Below are 14,428 nucleotides of genomic sequence, written 5' to 3' on the forward strand. Positions count from 1 at the left end.
CTGTGTATCCGTAATACTAATACGTTACCATTAACACTGAGAGTAATTCTAATAATTATAATACTAGCGTGTGTTAACTAGTCATTCTTTTACCCAGTTATGTACTACCTTTTACTACATGTGTAACCAATACTTGCTTCTCAGATTGTACTGTCTTTGTGCCCTAAAACATTATCTCTCGAAACTGTTGTCAGGGCTGTAGTCCCATTAGCCCTGACTTAATCCTCCTGCCTATTCCTTGCTCCTACAAATTTTATCTTCCTACTACTGCTAGGTGTTGTGTGTATGATAATGCCTCTGGAGCACGGTTTGTGATAGCCAGCTACCAGTGATCGTAGGGCCGGCTCTACCACTCAAAACTTCCCGCCAACCACAAACAGGTGATTTGTATGTTACTCCTCAGAGGGGACGTCCATCCAGATGCCTGATGTACGATGCTCGCTGTACGATGCTCGCTGTACGATGACTCGTGCACCTCGCCCTTCTGCCGCTGACTTCTTCAGCTATTCTTTTCTCGTTGCCCTTTTGAGTCCTCATTTACCACACTTATCACTTGTATACTGCTACTTTTATAATTTACACTTCACTTTTGGTAATGCACTTCTTATTTGTGATGACACCCAACCTGTTATGGCTGGCGCTACTCCCTCAGGCCTACTGCTGCCACCACCTCTGCTTATATATATTTATGTATATGTATGTATATATATATATATATATATATATATATATATATATATATATATATATACTATATATATATATATATATATATATATATATATATATATATATATATATATATATATATATATATATATATATATATATATATATATATATATATATATACATCCCCTTTCTGGCTAGCTTGTTCACGCTGTGTGCTACATCACAGTTTGTCGTTAGCCAACCTCTCTTAATTCTGTTTGATCTTTTCTCTTTAGTCACTCGCTTTGTACTTTGTATATGTGTAACAATGTGGCAACAGGTGCCAACTAGGCCTCAACGAACTGGCACTTTGAAATTTTGTTGTATAATTTCAGGATTTCTCTCGCCTTTACTTTATTTATTTTTGCTAATACTTTGGTTATCACTTGTAGGGTTGTTCACTGACGTTGTCACTAACACTGGTTGCTTCTAGCTGCTAAAACACGCCCTAAAAGCACTAAGATTCTCGGAGCCTGGCGCTTGTGACCCACTAGACTACGTGTGTGTGTGTTTACTAGCTTGTCGTTCTTTGAAAAAGAGGGGGGTCACGTTAACACACTATTGTTATTGTTCTTGGTTCACCGGTACTCTCCCGGCCCGGATCTTTGTTGTTGTTGGTTCACCGGTACTCTCCCGGCCCGGATCTTTGTTGTTCTTGGTTCACCGGTACTCTCCCGACCCGGATCTTAGTTGTTCTTGGTTCACCGGTACTCTCGGCCCGGATCTTTGTTGTTCTTGGTTCACCGGTACTCTCCCGGCCCGGATCTTTGTTGTTGTTGGTTCACCGGTACTCTCCCGGCCCGGATCTTTGTTGTTCTTGGTTCACCGGTACTCTCCCGACCCGGATCTTTGTTGTTGTTGGTTCACCGGTACTCTCCCGGCCCGGATCTTTGTTGTTCTTGGTTCACCGGTACTCTCCCGGCCCGGATCTTTGTTGTTGTTGGTTCACCGGTACTCTCCCGGCCCGGATCTTTGTTGTTCTTGGTTCACCGGTACTCTCCCGGCCCGGATCTTTGTTGTTGTTGGTTTACCGGTACTCTCCCGACCCGGATCTTTGTTGTTGTTGGTTCACCGGTACTCTCCCGGCCCGGATCTTTGCACAGTAGGCTACGTTACTTTTTTGAAGATTATAGGATTATTACTCACTCAATTCCTTATTAATATATACTAATATTTATTATAATAATAATTACTGGTGAACACGTGTGTTTGTATGTATGTACTTGTTTACTAGCTTGTCGCTGTCAGGATGGGGTCACTAGACTACACTACTCTTCTGAAGATATTTAGATGATTTACTAAACATTATCAGAGTTACCACTATGTATCTCCTGGCACTGAAAGTTAGGGAGAGTGATGGTATAGCATACAACCAACAGGGCGAGACACTGAGACTTTAGACACTAACCAAAATTAACCACACATAGGCAAGTGATGTCTTCTGCACAACAATGGAGGTTCCTGCTGGTGGCTGCTATCAACTCCTTCACTTTTGTAACTCCTTCAGGAACTTTATCATGCATTCAAGTTTTATTTTCTTTTTCTTTTAAGACTTGGCATTCACTCTTTTTTCTTTAGTACAGTATTATGGTCATAACAAATCTGATGATATTAACTACATTCACAACACCAACAGCTGGGGATTGGCAAATTTTTTTTTACTTTCAGTATTTACTAATCACTCGTTTATGACCTTATCACTACACTGCTGCTATAATCAACCAATATCTGCATTTGTTAATATTTCAGATCACACCGTTAACCCAATTAACTATGTATATTTTATGTCAACACTGCAGCCAGCAGCGTCAGCTGACTGCTACCCTCCCGCACTAAGCATTCATTCAAATTTAAATTGTAAAATTCTTGATCTTATCACATTATTCACACTCTAGAAAGCTGGTACACTCTTGTAGGTATGTTCACTGATTCACTCACGTACGATGACCGCTAATAATATCTTAGGACAGCCACTAGAACGCTAAATCCAGGGAGCACTATTATCGATACTGCTTCACGTGTGTGTGTGTGTGTGTGTGTGTGTGTGTGTGTGTGTGTGTGTGTGTGTGTGTGTGTGTGTGTGTGTGTGTGTGTGTGTGTGTGTGTATGTGTGTGTGTGTGTGTGTGTGTGTGTGTGTGTGTGTGTGTGTGTGTGTGTGTGTGTGTGTCTGTGTGTGTGTGTGTGTGTGTGTGTGTGTGTGTGTGTGTGTGTGTGTGTGTGTGTGTGTGTGTGTGTGTGTGTTTGTGTGTATGTGTGTGTATGTGTGTGTGTGTGTGTGCGTGTGTGTGTGCGTGTGTGTGTGTGTGTGTGTGTGTGTTGTGTGTGTGTGTGTGTGTGTGTGTGTGTGTGTGCGTGTGTGTGTGTTTGTGTGTGTGTGTGTGTGTGTGTGTGTGTGTGTGTGTGTGTGTATGTGTGTGTGTGTGTGTGTGTGTGTGTGTGTGTGTGTGTGTGTGTGTGTGTGTGTGTGTGTGTGTGTGTGTGTGTGTGTGTGTGTGTGTGTGTATGTGTGTGTGTGTGTGTGTGTGTGTGTGTGTGTGTGTGTGTGTGTGTGTGTGTGTGTGTGTGTGTGTGTGTGTGTGTGTGTGTGTGTGTGTGTGTGTGTGTGTGTGTGTGTGTGTGTGTGTGTGTGTGTGTGTGTGTGTGTGTGTGTGCGTGTGTGTGCGTGCGTGCGTGTGTGTTTGTGTGCGTGCGTGTCTGTGTGTGTGTGTGTGTGTGTGTGTGTGTGTGTGTGTGTGTGCGTGTGCTCGTGTGTGCATGTCTGTCTTCCTCACTGCATGGTAGCCTACATTCACCGTCTGCACTTTCGGTTCTTATCCTCATAACCTGCTCATCTTCTTCCATCATTTCTAATATGTATAATCCTCCGGGTTTAGCGCTTCCCCCTTGATTATAATAATAATAATAATAATGTACAGAGCGAAATATTGGCACACTAAAAGCTTACAATGCCCTTGAGTCTTTTCTTCATTAATGTCGACAATGTGCCGTTGCATCCAAATTTATCACTGAGGGTGTAACAGCGCTCTTGAAAATGAGATGACGTCAAAGCTTTATCCTTGGGCTCATCCCGTGCGCTAACACACAAACCCACACGTCATGTAGCCGCCCACAGTTGGGTGAGGCTAATGATGCTTCTTAATGTGAAGTGGCGATGAACATTCCAACTCGCGAAGAATTAGACACATGTACAACATCTGGGTAGTTTTATTTGTAGATTTTTCCGTCCAGTAGTTTTATCTTTACAAATTCCAGGACATAACGGGAAGACTAAAATTAAAGTCTTCAACTATAGAATTGAACTATTGCTCTTCGCCAACTCCAAGGCTGAGGGACAGATAACCCCGTTTTGTGAATGTGCTTGTGTAGTTCTCCCATTATATCCATGATTTTATATTCATAAAGCAAATGAATGGAGAAACGTTTACTAATAAAACTACCCAGATGTTCACGTGAGTCTAACTCTTCGTCCTGGTATTGTATTCCATTTTTGTACATTCCGACTGGTGGATTGTCTTCGATCCAAACGGCATAATGTTAACAATAGTGAAGAAAGACACACAGAAGAGCGAGCTTCAATTGGGATTCCCGTCAAGGCAATGATTCCCGTTATGGTAGAGGAAGTGGAGCTGGTGCTTATGAAGGCATCTTGATTCAAGGAATTGGGACTACCATTCTTTTAATGGGGTTAAACCTGATCTTCCTAACTCCCCCCATTTCGCAGACACTACATGACCCATATATGTTTCGTACCTCTCCCATGAATACAAATAATCCTAAATGACTAACCCAACTGAAAAATCCTGAGTTTAATTTCCGGGCGTAACGAGACATATGGGCAAGCCAAAATACTTCATCACGCGCTCACTAGACGGAGGATCGAGCCTCAACGTCGTCATGTGCAGATTCACGACTATCTAGAAATCGATATGATTAAAAGTATCTCATAGCTACAAACAGTCACAAAGCTGATATTTAATCACAGGCAGACGGATCCGCAAGTTGTATAATGAGAGTGTGTGATTACTGCATTATAATCTGTGTTTACACTGAAAGTTCATTATTCTGAAGGTCATTATAAAGACGTTTATTATACTGACGGCCATTATACCGAAAAAAATGATAGTGAAGGTAATGATGGTCGTTATAGTGAAGGTCAGCACAGCGAGAATCCATATAATGAAGGTCGTTATAGTGAAGCACCTGAGTGGCTGTTAAAAAGAAAATTTTAATACAGAGGTGAGATCCACCAGTATCAGCATTCACCAGTGTCAGCATTCACCAGTGTCAGCATTCACCAGTGTAAGCATTCACCAGTGTCAGCATTCACCAGTGTCAGCATTCACCAGTGTCAGCATTCACCAGTGTAAGCATTCACCAGTGTAAGCATTCACCAGTGTCAGCATTCACCAGTGTCAGCATTCACCAGTGTCAGCATTCACCAGTGTCAGCATTCACCAGTGTAAGCATTCACCAGTGTCAGCATTCACCAGTGTCAGCATTCACCAGTGTAAGCATTCACCAGTGTAAGCATTCACCAGTGTCAGCATTCACCAGTGTAAGCATTCACCAGTGTAAGCATTCACCAGTGTCAGCATTCACCAGTGTAAGCATTCACCAGTGTAAGCATTCACCAGTGTCAGCATTCACCAGTGTCAGCATTCACCAGTGTAAGCATTCACCAGTTTCAGTATTCACAAGTGTCAGTATTCACCAGTGTCAGCATTCACCAGTAACAGCATTCACCGGTGTCAGCATTCACCAGTGTCAGCATTCACCAGTGTCAGCATTCACCAGTCAGCATTCACCAGTGTCAGCATTCACCAGTGTCAGCATCCACCAGTGTCAGCATTCATCAGTATCAGCATTCACCAGTGTCAGCATTCACCAGTGTCAGGATGCACCAGTGTCAGCATGCTCCAGTGTCAGCATTCACCAGTGTCAGCATTCACCAGTGTCAGTATGCATCAATGTAAGCATTCACCAGTGTCAGCATTCACCAGTGTCAGCATTCACCAGTGTCAGCATTCACCACTGTCAGCATTCACCAGTGTCAGCATTCACCAGTGTCAGCATTCACCGGTCTCAGCATTCACCAGTGTCAGCATACACAAGTGTCAGCATTCACCAGTGTCAGCATTAACCAGAGTCAGCATTAACCAGTGTCAGCATTCACCAGTGTCAGCATGCACCAGTGTCAGCATTCACAAGTGTCAGCATTCACCGGTGTCAGCATTCACCAGTGCCGGCATGCACCAGTGTCAGCATGCACAAGTGTCAGCATTCACTAGTGTCAACATGAACCATTGCCAGCATGCACCAATATCAGCCAGAACCACTATCAGCATGCACCAGTGTCAGCAACCACCAGTGTAGCATGAACCAGTATCAGCATGCACCATTGTGAGCATGCATTGGTGTCAACATGCATATGTGTCAGCATGCATGAGTGTCAGCATGTACCAGTGTCAGCATGAACCAATGCTAGCATGCGTCAGTGCTAGCATGCACCAGTACCAGCATGCAAGAATGTCAGCATGCACCAGTGTCAGCATGCACCAGTGACATCATGAACCAGTGTCAACATGTACCAGTGCCATCATGCACTAGTGGTAGCATGCACCAGTGTCAGCATGCACCAGTGCCAACAAGCGCCAGTGTCATCATGAACCAGTGTCATCTTGCACCAGCGTCCATATGAACCAGTGTCAACATGTACCAGTGCCAGCATCAACCAGTGTCAACATACACTAGTGATAGCATGCACCAGTGTCAGCATGCACCAGTGTCAACATGAGCCAATGCCAGCATGCACTAGTAATAGCATGCACCAGTGTCAGCATGCACCAGTGCCAACATGCGCCAGTGTCAGCATGAACCAGTGTCATCATGCACCAGAGTCCATATGAACCAGTGTCAACATGTACCAGTGCCAGCATCAACCAGTGTCAACATACACTAGTGATAGCATGCACCAGTGTCAACAAGCACAAGTGACAGCATACACCAATGTCGGCATGAACCAGTGAGAGCACGCATCAGTGCCAGCACGAACCAGTGCGAGGAAGCATCAGTGCCAGCATGAAACAGTGTCAGCATGTACCAGTGTCAGCATGTACCAGTGTAAGCATGCACCATTGTTGGCATACACCAGTGGAAGCATGCACAGTGTAAGCACGCACCATAGTTGGCATACACCATTGTAAGCATGCACCAGTGTAAGCATGCACTATTGTTCTCATACACCACTGTAAGCATGCACCCTTGTTGGCATACCCCAGTGCCAACATGCACCCGAGGGAGCATGCAACAGTGTCAGCATGCACCAGTGTAAGCATGCGCCAGTGGCAGAATGCACCGGTGTCAACATGCACCAGTGTTGGCATACATCAGTGGCAGCATGCACCAGTGTTGGCATACATCAGTGGCAGCATGCACCAGTGTTGGCATACATCAGTGGCAGCATACACCAGTGGCAGCATGCACCAGTGTTGGCATACATCAGTGGTAGCATACACCAGTGGCAGCATGCACCAGTGATGGCATACATCAGTGTCAGCATACACCAGTGTCAGCATGCATCAGTGTTGGCATACATCAGTGGCAGCATGCACCAGTGGCAGCATGCACCAGTGTTGGCATACATCAGTCTCAGCATACACCAGTGGCAGCATGCACCAGTGTTGGCATTCATCAGTGCATGCACCAATGTTGGCATACACCAGTGGTAATATGCACCAGTGGCAGCATGCACCAGTGGCATCATGCACCAGAGGCAGCATGCACCAGTGCTAGCATGCACCAGTATTAGCATGTACCAGTATCAGCATGCACCAGTGTCATAATGAACCGGTGTCAACATGTACCAGTGACATCATGCACTAGTGGTAGCATGCACCAGTGTCAGCATGCACCAGTTCCAACATGCGCTAGTGTCATCATGGACCAGTGTCATCATGCACCAGCGTCCATATGAACCAGTGTCAACATGTACCATTGCCAGCATCAACGAGTGTCAACAAGCACAAGTGACAGCATACACCAATGTCGGCATGAACCAGTGAGAGCACGCATCAGTGCCAGCACGAACCAGTGCGAGGAAGCATCAGTGTCAGCATTCACCAGCATCAGCATGCACCAGTGTCAGCATTCATTAGTGTCAGCATTCACCAATATCAAAATTCACTAGTGTCAGCATTCACAAGTGACAGCATACACCAGTATCAGCATTCACCAGTGTCAATATTCACCAGTGTCAGCATGAAACAGTGTCAGCATGCACCAGTGTCAGCATTCACCAGTGTCAGCATTCACCAGAGTCAGCATTCCCCAGTGTCAGCATTCACCAGTGTCAGCATTCACCAGTGTCAGCATTCACCAGTGTCAGCATTCACAAGTGTCAGCATTCACAAGTGTCAGCATTCACAAGTGTCAGCATTCACAAGTGTCAGCATGCACCAGTGTTAGCATGCATTAGTGTAAGCATCCACAAGTGTCAGCATTTATGAGTGTCAGCATTCACCAGTGAAAGCATGCACCAGTGTCAGCATTCATAAGTGTCAGCATTCACCGGTGTCAGCAGTCACCAGTGCCGGCATGCACCAGTGTCAGCATGCACAGGTGTCAGCATTCACTAGTGTCAAAATGAACCAGTGCCAGTATGCACCAATATCAGCCAGAACCACTATCAGCAAGCACCAGTGTCAGCAACCACCAGTGTAGCATGAACCAGTATCAGCATGCACCATTGTGAGCATGCATTGGTGTCAACATGCACATGTGTCAGCATGCACGAGTGTCAGCATGTACCAGAGTCAGCATGAACCAATGCTAGCATGCGTCAGTGCCAGCATGCACCTGTTCCAGCATGCACGAATGTCAGCATGCACCAGTGTCAGCATGCACCAGTGACAGCATGAACCAGTGTCAACATGAGCCAATGCCAGCATGCACTAGTAATAGCATGCACCAGTGTCAGCATGCACCAGTGTCAACATGCGCCAGTGTCACCATGAACCAGTGTCATCATGCACCAGAGTCCATATGAACCAGTGTCAACATGTACCAGTGCCAGCATCAACGAGTGTCAACATACACTAGTGATAGCATGCACTAGTGTCAACAAGCACAAGTGACAGCATACACCAATGTCGGCATGAACCAGTGAGAGCACGCATCAGTGCAAGCACGAACCAGTGCGAGGAAGCATCAGTGCCAGCATGAAACAGTGTCAGCATGTACCAGTGTTACTATGTACCAGTGCAAGAATGCACCATTGTTGGCATACACCAGTGGAAGCATGCACAGAGTAAGCACGCACCATAGTTGGCATACACGAGTGTAAGCATGCACCAGTGTAAGCATGCACTATTGTTCTCATACACCACAGTAAGCATGCACCCTTTTTGGCATACCCCAATGCCAGCATGCACCCGAGAGAGCATGCACCAGTATCAGCATACAGCAGTGTAAGCATGTACCAGTGGCAGCATGCACCGGTGTCAACTTGCACCACTGTAAGCATGCACCAGTGTAAGCATGCAAAATTGTTCTCATACACCACTGTAAGCATGCACCATTGTTGGCATACCCCAGTGCCAGCATGCACCAGTGGCAGCATGCACCAGTGTCAGCATGCACCAGTGGCAGCATGCGCCAGTGTCAGCATGCACCAGTGTAAGCATGCACCAGTGGCAGCATGCACCAGTGGCAGCATGCACCAGTGGCAGCATGCACCAGTGGCAGCATGCACCAGTGGCAGCATGCACCAGTGTAAGGATGCACCAGTGGCAGCATGCACCAGTGGCAGCATGCACCAGTGGCAGCATGCACCAGTGGCAGCATGCACCAGTGTTGACATACATCAGTGGCAGCATGCACCAGTGGCAGCATGCACCAGTGTTAGCATACATCAGTGTCAGCATGCACCAGTGTCAGCATGCACCAGTGGCAGCATGCACTAGTGACAGCATGCACCAGTGTTGGCATACATCAGTGGCAGCATGCACCAGTGGCAGCATGCACCAGTGGCAGCATGCACCAGTGGCAGCATGCACCAGTGGCAGCATGCACCAGTGGCAGCATGCACCAGTGTCAGCATGCTCCAGTGTTGGCAAACATCAGTGGCAGCATGCACCAGTGGCAGAATGCACCAGTGGCAGCATGCACCAGTTCCAGCATGCACCAGTGTCAGCATGCACCAGTGTAAGGATGCACCAGTGGCAGCATGCACAGTGTTGGCATACATCAGTGGCAGCATGCACCAGTGGCAGGATGCACCAGTGGCAGCATGCACCAGTGTTGGCATACATGAGTGGCAGCATGCACCAGTGTTGACATACATCAGTAGCAGCATGCACCAGTGGCAGCATGCACCAGTGGCAGCATGCACCAGTGGCAGCATGCGCCAGTGTTGACATACATCAGTAGCAGCATGCACCAGTGACAGCATGCGCCAGTTTTAGCATACATCAGTGGCAGCATGCACCAGTGTTGACATACATCAGTGGCAGCATGCACCAGTGTTGACATACATCAGTAGCAGCATGCACCAGTGGCAGCATGCACCAGTGGCAGCATGCACCAGTGTTGGCATACATGAGTGGCAGCATGCACCACTGGCAGCATGCACCGGTGTAAGGATGCACCAGTGGCAGCATGCACAAGTGTTAGCATGCGCCAGTGTTGGCATACATCAGTGGCAGCATGCACCAGTGTTGGCATACATCAGTGGCAGCATGCACCAGTGGCAGCATGCACCAGTGGCAGCATGCACCAGTGGCAGCATGCACCAGTGGCAGCATGCACCAGTGGCAGCATGCACCAGTGGCAGCATGCACCAGTGGCAGCATGCACCAGTGTTGGCATACATCAGTGGCAGCATGCACCAGTGTTGGCATACATCAGTGGCAGCATGCACCAGTGGCAGCATGCACCAGTGTCAGCATGTACCAGTAAAAGGATGCACCAGTGGCAGCATACACAAGTGTTACCATGCACCAGTGTTAGACATTCATAGTTCAGCATGTACCAGTGGCAGCACCAGTAGCATGCACAGTGGCATACATGCAGCATGCGCCAGTTTTGTGGCACCAGTGGTAGCATGCACCAGTGCACCAGTGGCAGCATGCACAAGTGTTACCATGCACCAGTGTTAGCATGCGCTAGTGTCAGCATGCACAGTGTTGGCATACATCAGTGGCAGCATGCACCACCTTTGGCATACATCAGTGGCAGCATACATCAGTTGCAGCATGTACCAGTGTCAGCGTGCACCAGTGGCAGCATGCACCAGTGGCAGCATGCACCAGTCTCAGCATGCACCAGTGGCAGCATGCGCCAGTGTTGACATACATCAGTGGCAGCATGCACCAGTGTTGACATACATCAGTGGCAGCATGCAACAGTGTTGACATACATCAGTGGCAGCATGCAACAGTGGCAGCATACACCAGTGGCAGCATGCACCAGTGTTAGTATTCATCAGTGGCAGCATACACCAGTGGCAGCATGCGCGAGTGGCAACTTGCACCAGTGGCAGCATTCACCAGTGTTAGCATACATCAGTGGCAGCATTCACCAGTGTTAGCATACATCAGTGGCAGCATGCATCAGTGGCAGCATACATCAGTGGCAGCATGAACCAGTGGCAGCATGCACCAGTGGCAGCATGCACCAGTGGCAGCATGCACCAGTCTCAGCATGCACCAGTGGCAGCATACATGAGAGGAAGTCTGCAGAGTGTCATCACATTATTTGTTTGTCTCGCAATTTAAGTTAACGCTACGGTGGATAATCCCAGTGAAAAAAATAATGAAGCTTAATTAACAAAAGTCGTAACTTGATAATGATCCAGGATGGACCGAAACAGCGTATTTTATTTGTGAAGTGTTCCGGTCATAAACTGCTAATTTTTATACCTCGAAAGTGTAACAGTGAATTGTGAAGGAGTAAATGTATGAAGAAGAGTATGGAAGGAGAGGCAGAGAAACAAAGGAGATGACGCGAGAGCACAAAGAACTCGGCCAAGTGGAAAGCAGAAATGAGGAAACATCACACAAGAAGCTTGTGAGGTGTGAGAGTTCTTTTATACCAGATAAGATTGAACCTTCAACCAGTTCGGCAAGCCAAGACAAAATCCCAAAGCGAAGAGTTAGAAAAAAGAAATAAGAAGAAGACAAGAAAATTTGTAGGGAATGGGAGAGAGGGTGGTTAAAGAGAAAGGGGTAGGGAGACACCGTTGAAAAAAAACACAAAATTGAATCACGTGCATTAATAACCATTAGCAGGAACTGAGAACAGCAGGAAGAAATTTTTTTTTTCGAATATTTAATTGAGAGCTGATCCCCCAGGCGCTTCTGACCAGAAGGGACAATATAACCAATCCAGAGGGAGGGAAAGGGAGATGAACGGATGGGAGGGAGATTGCAGAAACATTTGTGAGGCAGCAGAAGGCAAGAGGGAGGAGGAGAAAGGGCGTTGGAGAGGGAAAGGAAGATGAGAGTTTTAAGGAACGTACTGATGAAGGAAGTGGGGGGACTTCAAGATAACTGAATAGTATAGGCTCCAGAGGGAAGAAAGTAGGAGAGAAGAGAATGGGAAGGGAGGAAGGGAGAGAGGAAGGGAAGACATACAAGGGCATGGAAATTAGATGATGACAATAAACGGGAAATAGTTTGAAGAAAAAAAAAGTCTTTCTGTGAAAGTGGCAGAAAACAACGGAATGGATGGAATAATCTCTTGAAAATCAGCCAATACAATGATGCAAGTATTTCAGTCACTGCGTGATCCGAGAAAGGTATCCCTGTATTTCATTGGCCCATCCACCTCTACCTTAATGGAAGCAAAAGGAATAGTGTAGAGCGGTTTTATAATTCCAAACAGAAAAATATAAACAAATATATTTGTGCATATGTATGCCTATATATATATATATATATATATATATATATATATATATATATATATATATATATATATATATATATATATATATATATATATATATATATATATATATATATATTATATATATATATATATATATATATATATATATACTATATATATATATATATATATATATATATATATATATATATATATATATATATATATATATATATTTATATATATATATATATATATATATATATATATATATATATATATATATATCTGTACATCTGTACTCTTTTGCTTACATATATATTTAAGCGAATATGTATATGTCGTGCCGAATATGTAAAACTGGTCAATTAGCAAGAACTCATTTAAAATTAAGTCCTTTCTAAAATTTTATGTTATACGTTTAAAGATATATTTTTTTCATTAATGTTGATGTAAAAATTTATAATTTTGCACCAAAAGGAACTTAGAAAACTTACCTAACCTTATTATAACAAGCGCAATTTATTTTAGCCTAACCCAACTAAATATATTTTAGATTTGTTTACAATAATTTAATACTAAACAAACACAGTGAAATATATTTTTGTCGTTAGGTTCAGAATGATTTTGGCGAAATTATTACATACACAAATTTTCACTTGTCCTATATGGCAAGATGAGCGTTGCTATTTAAGCCAAGATCGCAAGTTCTGCCTATTCGGCACGACATATACATACACATGCACATTTTTCGTAGGTACGCATGTACGTCTGAATGTGTATTTATATAGTGAGTATGTGTATTCCTTTATGTACATATGTTCCCTTTTGTGTAAGTGTATGTATGTGCATATATATATATATATATATATATATATATATATATATATATATATATATATATATATATATATATATATATATATATATATATATAATTATATATATGTCGAGCCGAATATGTAAAACTGGTCAATTAGCAAGAACTCATTTAAAATTAAGTCCTTTCTTAAATTTTCTCTTATACGTTTAAAGATATATTTTTTTTCATTAATGTTAATGTAAAAATTTTTAATTTTGCACCAAAAGAATCTTAGAAAACTTACCTAACCTTATTATAACAAGAACAATTTATTTTAGCCTAACCCACCTAAATATATTTTAGATTTGTTTACAGTAATTTAATAATAAACAAACACAATGAAATATATTTTTTTCGTTAGGTTCAGAATGATTTTGGCGAAATTATTGCATACACAAATTTTCACTTGTCTTATATGGCAAGATGAGCGTTGCTATTTAAGCCAAGATCGCAAGTTCTGCCTATTCGGCACGACATATATATATATATATATATATATATATATATATATATATATATATATATATATATATATATATATATATATATATATATATATATATATATATATATATATATATATATATATATAAATATATATATATATGTATGTATATATATTATTGTAACCACGAGCGAGTGGTATTGATAAATAACAACACTGCACTAGCCAAGGATTCGTGTATGCGTGAGCATGGGGATTCTTTGATGTTTGTAAGTGTGCATATTATACATGTATGGAAGTATTCTTGTTTGTATATATTCACATGTATATGGATACGTAAAATGTGTATATGTACACATGTAAACCCGCTAGTTACCATCTGTCAAGTTATCTGTCAAAGACTCTTATCAAATAGACACTTGGCTTGTGTGTGTGTGTGTGTGTGTGTGTGTGTGTGTGTGTGTGTGTGTGTGTGTGTGTGTGTGTGTGTGTGTGTGTGTGTGTGTGTGTGTGTGTGTGTGTG

This window comes from Cherax quadricarinatus, chromosome 2 (assembly GCF_038502225.1).
Source record: "Cherax quadricarinatus isolate ZL_2023a chromosome 2, ASM3850222v1, whole genome shotgun sequence".
In the NCBI taxonomy this organism is placed as follows: Eukaryota; Metazoa; Arthropoda; class Malacostraca; order Decapoda; family Parastacidae; genus Cherax; species Cherax quadricarinatus.